Raw genomic sequence first — 14,349 nt, 5'->3', positions numbered from 1 at the left:
TCCCACTCTTGTACAATATTTTGAAAAATAACATAACAGAGATATGATATCAAGTATATATATGTCAAGTTTAACAAACATTCGAAATATCAAAAAGACAATAACTGGGTCCAAAATAACTATTAATCAAAAAGTACCATAACACCATGTTTACTTGCCACAAGTACATTCATTATGACCGACTGAATCTTGTTTTGCTTTTGTCAAGTTTGTATAATCTGCGAATGTAGCCATATACAACTTAGATAAGTATTTCCTCCTTTAAATCTCCCATAAATAAATGTGCATTTTCTTCCTTCTTTTCCTAACATTATGTGTAAGGAGACAGCTCACAGATCTTTTTGACAGGAGCTGTTCACTTATTTTACTTTATCGTGCATTATATTTTTGGATGGCACAACTATGCATTTACCATCTAATCTGGGGAGTCTTTCAAGTTACTGCCACTGTTTCCTTTATATATTTTTGGAGCTTTGATTCTTTATTTTTCCGCTGGATTGTACTGATATTGGAATTGTTTGGAAGCCCTAGGAATGCAAATTATTAGTATGCCTATGTTCAACTTTAAATTTTAGATTCAAACTGTTATTCAAATAGGTTATCTCTGCATACACTCTCATGAACCACTTACAGAAGAACTCAATTCTTGGCAGTTTTTGATATTTTAGAGTTTTGTTTTGTGGAGTGGAGTTCTCAGAGCATATAAAGTACCATCTCATGATCTCAGAAGACAGAGCTGGAGATTCAAGACAAGGGCCCACTGATGCGGTACCACTCAGGATATGTGGTACCAGAGATTTCAAGCCACATAGTGCTGTTTAAGGGACTCTAGGGCCACACCCAGTGATGCTTAGGAGAGCATGCAGAAACTTGGTTCAATTCTGAGTTGACTACATGTGAGTCATGTGCCACAACCTTTGTATTATGTCACCTTCCTCTTAGGTTTACTTGTGTTCCACCTGATTGGAGGACATGAGTAGTTTTTCATTATATGATTTGCTTGTATTTTTCTAATTACTAATGAGAATGGACAACCAACTCTGAAAATATTTATTTTCCACTGGCAATTTTTCTTTTTGAACTATCTTCTTACATGTTTCCTTTTTTCTATAAAATTTTGTTTAATTATATGTTTTTAAAATATTTAAAAATGTATATCTAATGGGACTAATAATAGCAGATCCATAGCCAGACACATGGTTTCATGTGCTTCTCTTGTACAGCTTATGGACAGACAATGGGAAAGAAAAAGCCCTTGGCTTCATTGCTGAAGCACAGACTTTGGGGTCAGTGCAGGATGAAACTTCACAGACAGTCTCTCCAAGGAGTGATTACAGGAAGTGATCTAATGATTGTCTCAGAGTCAGAGGACTCCAATCTCAGAGAGACATACTTGCAGACAACTGGGAATTATGAACAGATATAGGCAGGCATTACAGAAGAGGAGAAAGAAGTATCCATCAAAGCTCTTCAGGAGGTCTTCAGGAGTCAGTGCAGGAGCCCTGTAGAAGAGAGAGTGATGAGCATGGTGCACCCTGAGGATTGGAACCTCTTTCCTCCCCTTAGAGAAATCAGATTGAGAAAGCTGAGGGACATGTCACATGGTCTTCACCCACCATGACATCTGAGTTAAGATTAAATCATCTAAATGGTACTAACAGATATGCTCAGATGTGTGGGAAGCAGAGAAGTTGTTATCTTACTGAAGATTATGAATATTTCAATTTTTTTTTGTAAATCAAACTACAACTCAAATTTTCCCCACTTCTAGTAGCCTCTCACTTTTTTTTTAGTTGGGGGCATATCCAACAGTTTTCAATGCTTACTCCTAGAGCTCTGCTCAGGGATCACACCCAGCTAAGCTCAGGGATTATATGGGATACTAGAAATACAAACAAGGTTATTAGCATGCAAGGTAAGGACTCTACCCTGAATATTATCTCTCCACCCCCAAATTCACTCATTTTTAACTACACAAAGAAAGTAGCCACCAATATGTGGGACATTGTAGGCAAAATCCTGATATCCAACATCCAAACTGTATCTCTGACTGCAAGCTTAGAAGAAAGAACCCAGCAATATTGTGTCCTCTTTTAAGGGAAAAAGCTCAGGAATTTCTACAGAAACTAAGTATAAATCTCTACTGTTGATTTTGTAAGGGTAAATATGTCAAAATTTGAGATCACTCATACCGTACCTCCTTTAGTATTCGTTCCCCAAAACCTACAATGAATCAGAGCATAAAAGAGTACCTGTTGGCAAAGGCCCATGAAGTCCTACAATACAAAAGGAAGTTATAGAGAGAAAAGTTACATTACTCAAATAGACAGTTTCTCATTTACCCCAACCAGAAGTGCAGTTTGGAACATATTGGATTTTCATTCTTCCCTAGCCATCTGCTACAAGAACTTAACTACCAGAAACCAACTCTCCCACCATACCCCCATCCAAGGAATAAAACTGCCACTAGAAGTCAATGTTCCAACATTTACTTTTTCTTTCCATTTCTTTTTTATTATTATTAAGTTGCCATTATTTACAGTTATTTATAGTAAATTCAGGAATATCATGTTCCCACAAAAATTCACCCACCAGGGGCTGGAGCAATAGCATAGCGGGTAGGGTATTCGCCTTGCATGCAGCTGATCGGGGTTCGATTCCCAGAATCCCATATGGTCCCCTGAGCACCGCCAGGAGTAATTCCTGAGTGCAGAGCAGGAGTAACCCCTGAGCATCTCCGGGTGTGACCCAAAAAGCAAAAAAAAAAATATTCACCCACCAGAGTCAACTGCCCTCCACCAATGTCCCCAGGTTCCCTCCCACTCAGCAGCCTGTCACTGAGACAGGCACAGTTTCAAGTTTCGTTGTTGTAATATGGATCTCCTGCTTACAGTATTGTTGACTCTATAGCTTACATATATACATACACCACACCTCTAGGTGTATGTACATATGTATATATGGTGTATGTTTATAATAAGGAGCTGAGCCTTATTATAAAAAAGATTTTATAAAGACGCCACTGAGACTATGAAGAGCAGAAAAGTCCTAGAACATATTCTACATGTTACATGGCTAACTTTAACTATTCAAATCAGACTCCAAAGTCTCCAGCAAGGCTGTTCTGACTCATTTCACCACCAGCATGGCCACCTTCCTTTCATGTTCAGGAGAAAAAGGGCCGAATCTGGAGGCAGAGTCTCCATGCATAGACAGATTGATGCATAGCTTATTATCCTCATTTTCCAGGAGTAACTTACCTTTCTTGTTCTTGTGACGGATGAAGAGGCCCAGTCCAAGGAAGATCAACCCCAACACAAATCCTCCAATGCCACTCAGCATCTTGCTCCGGGCAGATTCAGACTGGGCTCCTAGGAAGCAAAGCCTGAGTGTCAGCATTTGCCCCACATCCCATGAGGTCCTCAGCTAAGAATCCAGAGTCTAACTTAGGATACAAAAGAAGAGATGTCAGAAGGACCTTGCTTTTCATTTGCAACACTCCCTACAAGATGGAATGCGCCCCTAACAACTTCATAGATATAGTGAGCTCATGAGAGAAGAACTGGGAAATGGAATCTAGCTTCCGATGTACTTTAGACACGAAGGCTCCAGTCACCAACTCTAATAGTCAATGGTTCAGAACTATCAGAGCCTGGTTCTGGGGCCGCAATACGTGGAGTAATCTCCCTACTACCTGGAAAGAAAATGACAACGTAATTATTCTGATGCTCTTGTAATCAAGTTTCCTGTAACTTCCAACCAACTCACTAATGATGCCTGAAATAAAAAATCAACACAGGTCAAGTATGTGGGGACCAGGACTATTTCTCTGAACTGCATGGGGGCACTGGAACTGGGCAGATCAATCCCAGTTCCCAGCTTGCCCCTGACCCTGGAAGTCACCCCTCAACCTGCTCCTGGTGCCATCTTGCCTCACTGAGCAGTGAAGAATCCTGGCCATTGGGCGCCACAACACAGGAGAATGCTCCAGGCCCCAACCCGAGCCAATATCACCAGGGTGCCCCAGATGGAGCAGGTACCATCTACCCAACTTCTCCAGATGGAATCCCAGCAACCATGAGCTTTTACAAGCATGGATCTGGTATGTAGGGACCAGGACTATTTCTCCAAACCATGCAGCTGCTTTTGCAGCCATGTGACCTTTCTTGATATGCAAAGTTAGCAATGGAAAATAGATGATCTAGCATCTGCCCCTAGAAGGTAGGCTTGAACGGTGGTGGGAATATCTAAGCAAAAATGTAATGCCCAAAACTATAAAGAGTATCTGAACAATTGTCTGCCGTAGGGGCAGAGTAAGGACTGAATGGAAAAGGAGGGGATAATGGGGATACTAGTGGTGGAAGGTTTGCACTGGTGGAGGGATGGATGATCAATCATTGTATTGCTGAATATCAAACATGCGGCTTTTGGTAGAAATGTGTCTGGAATATGCATTAGGTTTCTGATGCCAAACCACTCCAGGTAGGAATGGGTTTCGTGCCTTGGCCTGTTTTCTCTGGAGGCTTGGTCACCACTGCCATCTTTCAGAAGCCTATGCACAGCCAGTGAGTGGCCCACAGTGACGAGGAATTCGGGACCTTATGGGATGGGGGTTGAGCAGGCTTTTACCCTCCACCCCTATGAGACCCCTACTTGCCGCCCATGAAGGAGCCCTCAGACTGTTGATCAAGCTGTTTATCAGTCATGATCCCAGAGACTCAGAAACAAAGTTCAGAACACAGCAGCTTTTGAAAGAAATCCCTCTAGATTTAATTATTAAAACTTCAGAATTCTGGCGGCCTCTCCGCAGCTGCACGAGCGTGAATCCAGACCCAGCAAAACCTCTTTCGGCATGGGCAGCTCCTCGCAGAATGTCTCCAGCCTGAGAAATAAGCCGTGGCCCCATGCCTGCCCAGGAGGGGAAAGCTTAAAAATGATATAATTGGCATGCAGCAATAAAATACACGTGCTGGTTCTAAACCCTGAGATTCATCTGAGAACCGTCTCCTTCGCTCATCCCACACATCCAGTCTGAAGGTGAAAGACTAACCTGTGAACCTGAAGAGCATGTGAGCACTGGTCCCCAAGGGAAAAGAAGCATCTCTTAGAGAGGAGAAGAATAAACAGATGACCAGAGAAAGGAGAGATGCTCACAAAGATGACTGGTGAATAAGCCTTCTTGCCCCCAAGCAAGGTATTGCTGTTGGGAGGGCCCAGTGCCAGTTTGTTAGAGTTGAATAAATCAGATTTCTAAGGTTTAATAGCAGATGTTCTGGCTGCAACTCATGACATCATTTAATATTTCTTTATGCTCTAGTAATAAAAAATCTCATCTGGCTAAAATAAAATAAAATAAAATAAAATAAAACTTCAGAAATCTGAAATAGTGTGGCCACAATAGCAGCTGCACATCGTCGTATGCAATTCATAATCAGCAATAGAAAACAAATTGTCTAGTGTTGCCTTTTCAGCAGATCTGAGTGTTGGGGTAAAATCCCAAATAATAATGGTGGGTTTGATGTCAAAATGCTGAACATAATCAAAGTAGAGAGAGTAACATGGAAATCGCATGCCACACAGCGGGAGGGTGTGGGATGGGGGGATACTGGGGTTTTTGGTGGTGAAAAATATGCACTTCTGAAGGGCCGGGAGTTTCATCATTGTATGACTGAGACTTAAACCGAAAACTCTGTGATTGCTCTCAAGTTGTTTCAATAAAAGTAATAAATAAATAAATAAATAAATAAATAAATAAACATAGGCTCCAATCACCATCATAGAAAAGGTCCAGCTTTGTGACTGACTTCAGAGACACACTGGCAGCTGACTTACTCCAGGTAGATACAGCCTCCCCAAGGAGCAGATTTCTAGAGCCTTAGTGGGGTGTTGGCAGAGAGTGTCCCCACCATGCCAAGCCCAGTGCTCCACCCATTCTAGACAGTTTCCACTACCACAAGAGAAACAACCCAGCTTCACAACTGATCTCAGAGATATGCCAGCAGACACTGGAGTTCCAAAGCTCCTGAAGCATGTTGCCACCTACCATGTGACATGTCAAACTTCACAGAATTGACAAAAAATTACATGCGGAAATTGTACAGAAGCCCATTGAGCTCAGTGAGTGAAACCCATAAGACAGAAAGCTCAACTACCACCTACCAGCTCAGGAAATCCTCAGGTCATGACTTTAACAGCACTATTATGAGGTATGAGTTGTAACTATCAATAGAAAGCAAAGTGTGTTATGCCAGCTAATGGAAGCTATTTGTGAGGTGGGTGGGAAGCTGGGAACATCGGTGGAAGCAACAGCACATTGGCTGTGGTATTGGTTTGGAATATTAATACCTGAAAGAACTATATTGTGAACAAGTTTGTAAATTATAAATGGTGTTTAAAATTAAGTTACATATAAAAAAGAAATAAACAATAAAATAAACTAGGTTAGGAGAAGCTCTGCCCACTGACTTGAGAGGCCCATGGTGACAGGAAACAAACTGTCTCTTACGCCACTCCACTGTGATGGGGATGTCGAAGCTGGGGTGCTCCACTTGGCAGGTGTAGACATCTCCACGCTGGGGCGTTATTTCCAGCATCACCATGATCTGGAAGCTCCAGTCCCCATTCCTAATAAGTGGGGTGGATACAACTCCTGCTGTCTCCTCCTGTTCATTCCGGAACCACCGAACGTTGACTTTGCCTGGATAGAAATCTGTCACCAAACAGACCAGCAGGTCGTGGTGGTTTAAAGCCTCTGTCCTGGATGGGTAGACGGTCACCTTAGGTTGCGCTGAGAAAAGCAACAGACATAAAAACACATACTGAGATAAAGACTTGCAGCAAAACATTCCAAGGGGCTGAGTCCTTCCTTGGTACCAAGGTGAAAAGATCCCTAGATTCCAAATCTTTGATTAGTTCAAGCTTAGTCAACTTTGTTAGATTCAATAAACACATCAGGTAGTTTACAGTGCCAAGAGACAGAGTTTCTCCGATGGTACTAATCACTGTCACTGTCACTGTCATCCCGTTGCTCATCGATTTGCTCGAGCGGGCACCAGTAAAGTCTCCATCGTGAGACTTGTTACTGTTTTTGGAATATCAAATTCTCCACTGGTAGCTTGCCAGGCTCTGCCGTGCGGGCAAGATACTCTCGATAGCTTGCTGGGCTCTCCCAATAGAAAAAAAAAAAAGCACTTTTAAATGATATATTTGAAAATTCATAGGTTTTCATAGAGTTTCATAGAGTTTCTCTAATGGTACTAATAGATAAAAAATTAAAGCACGTTTAAATGATATATTTGAAAATTCATTGGTCATATGATAATATTTTATGATAAACATGAACTTCTTTTCCCTTACATCAGGACCAATTCTAGTAAATAGAATGAATTAGTTGTGACAGTCCCAGTGCTCCTCCATGTAGAGACAACAACAGCAATTTTGACTTTTTCCCACTGCTATGAGACTTTCAACACTCTCATTACCTCAGGAATAGTGACATAAACTGAGAATTAAGAATAGGTACACAATTATTAGCATTATGTAGAGAAGTATAAAGCTAAATCCCTCCAATTACATAATATTTTAATGCAAAAATGAGCCAATTTTTAAATATGAATGGATTTTTTTTTAATGTAAGAGAACTATTTTTTCAGCCAGTCACTAAGCTGAGGAAAGCAGGGATGAACTCCACATTATTTTTAAAAATATTTTAATTGAATATCTGTGAGGGAGATCATTACAAAGCTGTTCATAAATGGGTTTCAATGATACAATTATCCTGCACCCATCCCTCCACCAGTACACATTTCCCACCACATCTCCCCTGTTTCCTTTCCACTATACCCCAACACCCCACACACCATCCCCACCTTCCCTCTATGGGAAGCAATTTCCTTCTTACCCTCTGTCTTATCCTTTTGTGCATTATGGTTTTCAATGCAGGTACTAAATATCATGTTTGTTCAGGAATTCAATATTTTTATTAGGATGTTAAGATTGAAGTAGATTTTTAACTGGGTGGTAGCTTTGTATGTGTGTATGTGACTGCTGAGGTTTCAAAAGTACAGGGAGGTGGGGGGAGGTAGTCCATCCCAACTCTGAGAAAGCCAGAGATTTCTATCACAAAACCCGCATGCCAATAAGCAGATTATATTTCGGTAAGGTCTGTCCTGAGATACTGGAGTCAGGCCAATGGTATGACTGTGATTTTGGATTATAGAAGCAAGCAGCTGCCGGAGTCTCTGCATGGGCTGGTACCAGGCTGACCTGCACCCCTCTGATTTACCCCAGTCTGTTCAGCATGTATAGGTCCAAGATTAACTGTGGCTTTTGCTCTCTTTTCAAGATTTTTTTGCGGATCTCTGAAGCTAATCCAGTAGTAGAGCTTACATGGTAAAATAGTACTGTATTGTACTGTCCTCCCGTTGTTCATCAATTTGTTCGAGCGGGCACCAGTAACATCTGCACTGTGAGACTTGTTGTTACTGTTTTTGGCATATTGAATACGCCATGGGGAGCTTGTCGGGTTCTGCCATGAGGGCAGGATACTCTTGGTAGCTTTCTGGGCTCTCCGAGATGGACAGAGGAATCAAACCCAGGCCAGCTGCATGCAAGGCAAATACTCTACCCACTGTGCTATCGCTCCCACACCATGATCATATAGTGATTAGTACAGGGTAAAATAGGTAAAGAAATACACAAACCTCTCAGTATCTGTATTGCAAACCATAATGCCCAAAAGGGTAAAGGGAAAGAAAAATAGAGAGACAGAGACAGAGAGACAGATAGAGAGACGGGTGATGGGGGGGAGTGACTGCTGTTAGAGATAGAGGGGGCAGGGGACAGGGGGCAGGAGAGAAACTGGGGACTTGGGTGGTGGAAAATGTACACTGGTGGAGGGATGGGTATTAGAACATTGTATCACTAAAACTGGCTCATCATGAACAGCTTTGTATCTCATGGTGATTCAATTTTAAAAAACAGGATTTCTTATTTTACAGTCAGACATTATTATCATGAATGTTTTCAGTAAAACTATATTTTTAGATTTTTGCAGAGGCTACTTTGGTTATGAGAACATAATGTGAGCATGGAAGTATAAGTAGGATTTAACACTATTAGAGGCAGCTGGCAATCATAGCACCCCAACTGAGTAGCAAAATTTTAAATTAGGCCTTTCACTCTAATTTTTGTTATGCTTCTTAGTCTGACTAGATTGTAGTAAGGCATATATATTTATAAAATATGTTTTTCTTCACAGATTTGGGTAAAAAATAAAATAGGGCACCCATTTGTGAGAAAAACATGAACTTACTCAAAAGAATAGAAATAAATATTTAAGTACTGTTAACATTAGAATGTAGTCAGAAGAAAGCAAAGGAGGAAAAACAGCTTAAAGTTAGTTGAACTTATGCTGAAAACAACGATTAATCTGTGAACTTTCAGATTCTTGAAAGAGTATTATTTTTCACCCATCAACATTGAATAGGGAAAATAGACTCTCAAAGGGGTGGAAGGGGGGACGACTCTGCCCTCTGCTACCCTCTGGTGGCGCTCACGCTGTAACAGCACCTCAAAGATAAATACCTGTTGTTGTTTTTTTTTTTTAAATAAAAATTTTATTTTATTAAATCACCATGTGGAAGATTACAATGCTTTCAGGCTTAGGTCTCAGTTATACAATGCTGAAACAACCATCCCTTCATCAGTGCCCACATCCCACCACCAAAAAAAAAAAACACAGTACACCTACCATCCCGGCCCCCCCATCCCCCACCTTGTAACTGATAAGTTTCATTTTACTTTCTGTTTACTTTGGTTACAATCAATATTTCAACACGAACCTCACTATTGTTTTTAGGAGTACCCCACTAGAGTCAGACTTACTGTGAAGAAAAATGAGGTCGCGCGGCCACTATGGCCAGCTGCATGCAAAACCCACTATGGCCGCGCTGTTTTGAATTTCTGTACTTTAACAACTTTAACAACTAAGTCCAGGAGATTTCTTCCAGATATTGGATCATTGCAAGCTTGTAAACCCCATCTGTGGTCATCATAATATGGCGGTCACCACTCCCTTCATCCCCGGAGAGAGAGAGAGAGAGAGAGAGAGAGAGAGAGAGAGAGAGAGAGAGAGAGAGAGAGAGAGAGAGAGAGAGAGAGAGAGAGAGAGAGAGAGAGAGAGAGAGAGAGAGAGAGAGAGAGAGAGAGAGAGAGAGAGAGAGAGAGAGAGAGAGAGAGAGAGAGAGAGAGAGAGAGAGAGAGAGAGAGAGAGAGAGAGAGAGAGAGAGAGAGAGAGAGAGAGAGAGAGAAAGAAATACCTTTCCCCTCCTGGGCGGGCACGGGGCCGCGGCTTTGTTCTCAGGCTGGAGACAGTCTGCGAGGAGTTGCCCATGCCAAAAGAGGTTTTGCTGGGTCTAGATTCACACTCGTACAGCTGCGGAGAGGCCGCACACGGGTGCCACCCCCGGGATCACAAAATTCCTATTTTTAGGAACAGACCATACAGGGTTTCCGCTAAAAACTGGCTTTGAGGAGATTTGTCTCCACATAGATGGCGGAAAGAACTTAATGACTTTATGTACTGAGGGTTTCAAGACTCGGTGAGGAGTTGGCCTCATCATTAAAACTGTTTCTGGGCCAAGAGCAGCGTCAGTCAGGGCAGCTCCGGGGCGCCCGCAGGAAGGTTCCCGGCTGCGGGAGCGAGTCCCCTAAGGCCCCCGGGCCCCGCCTCTCCCCGCGGACACGCTCCTGCCGGTCCCCTCGGGCTCCGCGCGGGGCCGGGTGCGCCCCCCGCCCGACCCCCGGCCGAGACTCGCGCCCGCGGCCGCGCCCTGCGCTCACCTCGCTGGCTCGAGGCCGTGGGGATGTCTAGCTCATAGTTGTATCTGCACACCGTGTCCACCTGGGCCCGGTCCCGCTCCAGTGAGTCCTACTGTGAGTTCCAGTACTCGGCGTCCGGCTCCCCGTGCTCGGTCACCGCCACGAACTTCCCCAAGTCGCTGTCGAAGCGCGCGAACTCCTCGCGGTTGTAGATGTATCTGGTCACGGCCCGCGCCCGCTGCGTCCCGTTGGTGTAGTAGCACAGGCCCTTCAACTGGTGCACGACAGTCCCTGCGGGAGTCACCGCGCATCAGTCCGCCGCCGGGGACCCACGCGCCGGGCGGGCCGCATGTAGGCGGATGTGATCCGAACCCCTGAACCCAGCCCGAGCCCTAGAGCCCGCCCGGACCGGAACCTGCTCCCAACACCCGCAGACCCCTGACCCGGGCGCCTCTTTCCCGACTCCGGGCCTGCCCAAGGTGTCCTGGGCCGACTTCGGATGTGGGTTGGGGAAAGCTTGTCAGGGACAGTCCTCGCGCCCCCGAGTTCAGTAAGGAGGGAGAAGCACTGACCGTCTGGGCCCCTGGAGTTACAGAAAGGGACCTCGACGGAAATTCGTTTCCCCCTAGGATCCCAGGAAGCTGAGGCACAAGAATCCAACTGAGTGCAGCAGTGCAAGGGAATGACAAGAAATGTCAAAAATTAATCCTGTCCCTTTTCCTGACAAGGATGTTTCTTTGGTTCCTGGCAAAGGGCCTCCCTTCACATCTCTCCTCAGCCGGGGGTCCATAGATTTTTGTCAGAGTAGAAAGAGTTGCGCTACCAGAGTCTCGTGAAGGATTATTTTCTTTTTGAAAAGAACACGAGAGGCTGAAGGGATAGCACAGGAGGTAGGGCATTTGCCTTGCACGCCACTGACCAAAATTCGAATTCCAGCATCCCATAGGCCCCCCCTCCCTCCCCCAGCACTGCCAGGAATAATTCCTGAGTGCAAATCTAGGAATAACTCCTGTGCATCACCTGGTGTGACCCCAAAAGACTAAAAAAAATAAAATAAATAAAACCCACAAGATTTCTGATAGATCAATTGGATTCTGATTAAACTATGCTAATTTCCACCTTGTATAGGTTAATTTGAATAAACCCACCATAAGCATAATTGTATAAAAAATGTCAGACCTACACATGGAGAGTTAGAAAAAATTGGAAGCTAATTTATATCAAGATTCTAATGCTGTTTAAAATGGTTTTTCAGCTTTCTCAGCGTGTATTACTTTCCTTCTTCGCATTTTCCTTTCTTTTTCTTTTTAATTTTTTTATTTTTTTTATAATTTATTTATTTTTAATTAGAGAATCACCGTGAGGGTACAGTTACAGATTTATACACTTTTGTGCTTATACTTCCCTCATACAAAGTTCGGGAACCCATACTTACCTGGCAGGGGAGACACCATGATCGCATTTTCCTTTCTTCAAATTTAGTCCATTGTCAGTTCAAGTCTCTGGTCCCACTCAACTCCCTGTTTGATCACAAAATCTCAAAAACCTTCAAAGTCCCATGGGTTCAATTACACTCAGATACCTTGAGTTTGCCTCCATGGGCCCTACCCTCCAGTCAGAAATGCAAAGCCCCTTTCCTCAGCACCTGAGACTACTGCAACCTTGTGTTTCCCCAACCTAAAATGCCACAGCGTTTAGTCCAAGTAAGGTATTGGGGGACCCTGAAATCACACGTCCTACTCTGTGTTCTCCAGAGAAAATCATTGGTTTAAAATAAAACTCATCATATCCTGTATTTGCTGGCAGTGAACACTCCCAAGTGGTCGTGTTTCCTCTCATGAACAGCCCCAGATTCAAATCTGTGAAATAAGCATTGTCCTCACCTTGCCATTAAAATCAGAATGTAAGACAGCTCTCTTTTCCAAAGAGGAAATTTGTAATGAAGATTGTATCCTAAGATCAAAGATTCACCCCCTCAAACCCAAAGGCCCCTCATCACCTTTCCCCCAAGGCAGTGACTATGGGGTCTGCACTTACTTGGAGTGCCGGCGCCCTCAGTCACCGGAGTGCTCCACACCACTAGAATCACCATCACAGCTGCTATTCCCAGGCCTCTAGGGATACACAGAGTCATCTTCCAACACACACTCTGGGAACAAAAGAAAAACTTGTTTTAGTCAACACAGCTCACACCTAATGAAACTGTAATGACTACAAAAAATTGAAAAACCTATGAAGGTTTTCAAGCACCATAGGATTGGAGAATACTTTGCTAAGGAACCAATCAGCACTGCAGTCAAAGCACCTCATTTGTCTCTAGGCAGACATGCTTTCCAACAGTGCCCGATCCAACACCAGCAATGGTGCTTCATCTTTGTATTTGTCTACAGCAAATCACACCATTCAAAATAAAGATTTTTCTCTCAGTGATAAATGATTTAAAGAGTGAATACATTAGGGGTTGAAGGCACCAAAAAATAAAAAATAATTCAAGCATATAGTTTTGTGCTATTTATTTAAAACCTATTTTTTGGATAAGAGAACCAAACAGGGGTCATAATTCAGGAGGAAAACGATATTGTGACAGAAATGTTCGCCTCCATTTCTTAGACACTCTAAGAAAACTGAAGTTGTGAGAAGAGCTGAGTTTTTAGAAGAAAATGGTTTAAGTAGCTGTTTTCTCAGCAATGTGTTTTGTAAGAGTTAAATTATTGAATCTCTTTTTGACTCAGGCAACTGTAAATTAACGATCATGTTTCATGCATTTTAGATCTAGATATTTATGTATGAAAAGAGCAATATAACTTGTTTCATAATGCAAGATTTCTGTCGTGTATATCAGGTTAACATGGGCAGCAAGAAATCAGCAAAAACAAGAAATCAGCAAAAACAATGGACACCTAACCTGGCTGACAAGTGATTCATTATGCAGAAACTCTATTACATTTCTGTTTTATATATGAAAATATTTGAAAACTCAGTTGGCTCTACTTCTATAAGTTCTTCATTATCATAAATCTTCCCAAGTAATAAAGCAGTTTCATCTGTTGTCAGCAGAGGCACAACCCAGAAATTGTCAGTATTTATTTTGAAAAAACAAAATATGTAGAGAAACATTTTCTGCTCTCTGAATAGTGCTAATGAAGGTACAAAGTTTTAAGTTTCAGATTGCATTGTGCCAACACCAAGTACCAAATAACATATTATCAATTTTTTAAAATAATGCAATTATTGGACTGGGTACAGTATACTTGCCTTCAATCCCCTGTCCCCTAAGTCCTTCCAGGAGTGATCCCTGAGTGCAGGTCCAGAAGTAAGGTCTGAGCACTGCTGAGTGTGGCCCCTTAAAAATAATGATAATAATATAATAATGTATCAGTTTCCATTTGCCCAAGATCACAGACCTAAATGGTTATAAAGTGATTGAACCAACCCTTGGCAAGAAATAGTAAATAAAACAATAAATATCTCCCTCTTCCTTTTCCTACCCCTCTTCTGTGCTTTAGTTCCTTCTCTTAAAATAGAGGA

The 14,349-nt window shown here is 42.7% G+C and overlaps 1 pseudogene; it reads right to left on the bottom strand.

The window, feature by feature from the left end:
• Positions 1-3,129: 3,129 nt before the first annotated feature.
• Positions 3,130-12,961, bottom strand: LOC101539716 (HLA class II histocompatibility antigen, DQ beta 1 chain-like; annotated as a pseudogene).
• Positions 12,962-14,349: the final 1,388 nt, after the last annotated feature.

Source organism: Sorex araneus, chromosome 2 (assembly GCF_027595985.1).
Source record: "Sorex araneus isolate mSorAra2 chromosome 2, mSorAra2.pri, whole genome shotgun sequence".
Lineage (NCBI taxonomy): Eukaryota > Metazoa > Chordata > Mammalia > Eulipotyphla > Soricidae > Sorex > Sorex araneus.
The sequence above is the reverse complement of the archived record's forward strand: the minus strand, read 5'-3'. Positions and strand labels throughout refer to the sequence as shown.